This window comes from Zeugodacus cucurbitae, chromosome 3 (assembly GCF_028554725.1).
Source record: "Zeugodacus cucurbitae isolate PBARC_wt_2022May chromosome 3, idZeuCucr1.2, whole genome shotgun sequence".
NCBI lineage: Eukaryota > Metazoa > Arthropoda > Insecta > Diptera > Tephritidae > Zeugodacus > Zeugodacus cucurbitae.
In genome coordinates, this window is record NC_071668.1 from 61,136,954 (window position 1) to 61,139,994 (window position 3,041).

At 36.7% G+C, this 3,041-nt stretch overlaps 1 pseudogene; it reads left to right on the forward strand.

Moving 5' to 3' along the window:
• The first annotated feature begins 585 nt into the window (after positions 1-585).
• On the forward strand, positions 586-1,680 carry LOC128920344 (probable cytochrome P450 6a13; annotated as a pseudogene).
• The last annotated feature ends 1,361 nt before the right edge of the window (positions 1,681-3,041 follow it).

Genomic DNA, 3,041 nt, shown 5'->3' on the forward strand with positions numbered 1-3,041 from the left:
TGTGCAACTGTATGCTTGTTTTTGTAAGTATGCATTTACAACAAATTAGTCATAAAAAGCGGCGCCTGCCTCCAAGTAAGATGATAGTAATTTTTTAAGAGCCAACTGTAACAGAACTTACAACGAAAATATCGTTGAATTAACTTTTTTTAACGACGCACCAGATGGTTATATATAAGATGGATATCTTTCTTATTATCTGCTCAACACTTATCATGCACTCCAAGTATCGATATTGGGAGCTGCTTGGAGTGCCGCAGCTGAAAATGAATTTTATTTTTGGCAATTTGTTCCGCATAAAGAGTATACATAAAACGGAACTCTTTCACGAAGTGTATCAGGAGTTCCGTGGTGAAGCAAATTTAGTTGGTACATACATTTTCACAAAACCTATTGCTGTTGTTTTAAATTTAGACTTAAAGTAATTAGGTAAAGTCTATACTAATTAAAGATATCAACAAATTTACGGATCGGTTTGTACAACGGAAGATTGACAGCGTTATCAGAGATAATCCTTTTCGTGTGCATGGCGATAAGTGGCGTCCATTGCGCACGAAGCTTACACCGACCTTCACGTCGGCAAAAATGAAGTTTATGTTTCCCACGGTGGTGACAGTGGCGAGTCAATTAGATGAGGCGTTCGGCTCACAATTGACCAAGACGCCAAGGGGCGATGTAGAATTACACGATCTGATGGGTCGCTTTGCTACCGATGTGATTGGGCATTGTGCCTTCGGTGCTGAGTGTAATAGCTTAAAGGATCCAAATGTGGCATTTCGTCGCATAGGCCACCGTATTTTCTATCCACGTTATCTCTCTATACGTCTACGTACATTTATGGATACATATCCAGCTATGTTCAAATTTCTGAAAATTTTCAAAATTAAAGAAACTTCTAAAGACATTGAAGACTTCATAGTGCAGCTGGTATGTGACACAGTGCGTCTGCGTGAAGAGCAGAACATTCAGCGTAATGATTTCCTCAATATGCTGATTGAGTTGAAAAATTCCAAAAATTTAAAAGGTTTGCCTGCAATGTGTATTGAAGAGATGGCTGCACAGGTGTTCGTATTTTATGCGGCTGGTTTTGAGACCAGCTCTAGTAATATGACTTATGGGATATTTGAGTTAGCGAAGAATCCCCTAATACAGGAGAAGTTGAGAGCGGAAATTTTGAGCGTTTTGGAGAAACATAATGGCGAGTTGACCTATGAAGCAATGATGGAGATGACATATTTAGACCAAGTCATAACAGATAAGCTGGTGACATGAACCATTTTTGATTACTTCGTTATCACTTTTTTTTACTTTATTTCGTTTCCAGAGACTCTCCGTAAATATCCAGCACTCGCTGCTCTTCGATTTTTGATTACTTCGTTATCACTTTTTTTTACTTTATTTCGTTTCCAGAGACTCTCCGTAAATATCCAGCACTCGCTGCTCTCACTCGTGTCTCCGTTGATGATTATAAAATACCTGATACAGACATAACACTCGAGAAGGGCACACGCATACATATACCCGCTAAAGAGATACATTATGATCCGGAAATCTATGAGAATCCAAAAGAATTTCGTCCAGAGCGCTTCAACCCGGAAGAAGTGCAGAAACGTCATCCACAAGCTTTCCTTGGTTGATGGACCACATAACTGTGTTGGCCTACGCTTCGGACGTATGTAAGTGCGTGTAGGTATGATAACTTTGTTGAAATCTTATCGCTTCAGCTTATCGGAGAAGACACCAAGAGAATTAGATATTTCCAAATGTAGTATAGTGCTTGTACCACAGGGCAAAGTGTGGCTGAAGGTAGAAAAGCTGTGCAGATAACATTTATTTGCTTTTTAGAGAATTTAAGCTGAAAGAAAAAAAAAAGATAATAAAATACGATACAGAAAATATAATAATAAGTTTAATTTCTGAATTGCATTAAAATTCTCTAAAATACTTTTTTGTACAATAATGTTAATTTATTTTACATTCATTTTTATTTTGTTTTATTGGATTGATACCAATGATAGGACATAGTAACTAACTCAGGGTAGTGAGAATTGTGGAAGTTTAGTTTCTTACTCTCACTCGATGAGGACCTTAGAGGTTGCGGCCAATTTTTTACCGAAAATACCGGTCTCTTAAAAGATAATTATACTCTACGCAACATGTTGTGAGAGTATAAAAACACTAAATACCTTTATTTTTAAAAGGAGATTATTTTGCATTAGGTAGGATATGCTATGGTTAACATTTCATATTTATTGAGGTCATATGAATAAATGGATGCTCCATTTCATTATTTGTCATTATTATCAAAATTTTCAGCAGTGAATGGTAATTATAAACTTTAAATGTATCAATTAATATTTTGCTTGTTAACTATGTTGTTTCGACTCGAGCTATAGGTTAATGATTTCAGAGGTCGAATTAGTTTTGGTCTTCATTGTAAATAAAATATAATTTCATGTTCGCATTTTCCTCATTTCACTTTTTATACCCTCGCAACAAAAGTTGCTAAAGAGAGTATTATAGTTTTGTCCACATAACGGTTGTTTGTACGTCCTAAAACTAAACGAGTTAGATATAGGGTTATATATCCCAAAGTGATCAGGGTGACGAGTAAAGTTCAAATCCGGATGTCTGTCTGTCCGTCCGTCCGTCTGTCCGTCCGTGCAAGCTGTAACTTGAATAAAAATTGATATATTTTAATGAAACTTGGAACACGTGTTCCTTGGCACCATAAGAAGGTTCGAACATGGGCGGAATCGGACCACTGCCACGCCCACAAAATGGCGATAACCGAAAACACATAAAATGCCATAACTAAGCCATAAATAAAGCTATGGAAATAAAATTTGGTACAAAGGATCGCACTACGAAGGGGCATATTTTGATGTAATTTTTTTGGATAAGTGGGCGTGACCCCGCCCCCAAATATGTTTTTTGTATATATCTTGCAAACCAATAAAGCTATATAAACTAAACTTTCTGCGGTTGCTTCTTTTAGCCGTTTCCTTATACAGTCCAAAAATGAAAGAAATCGGATAATA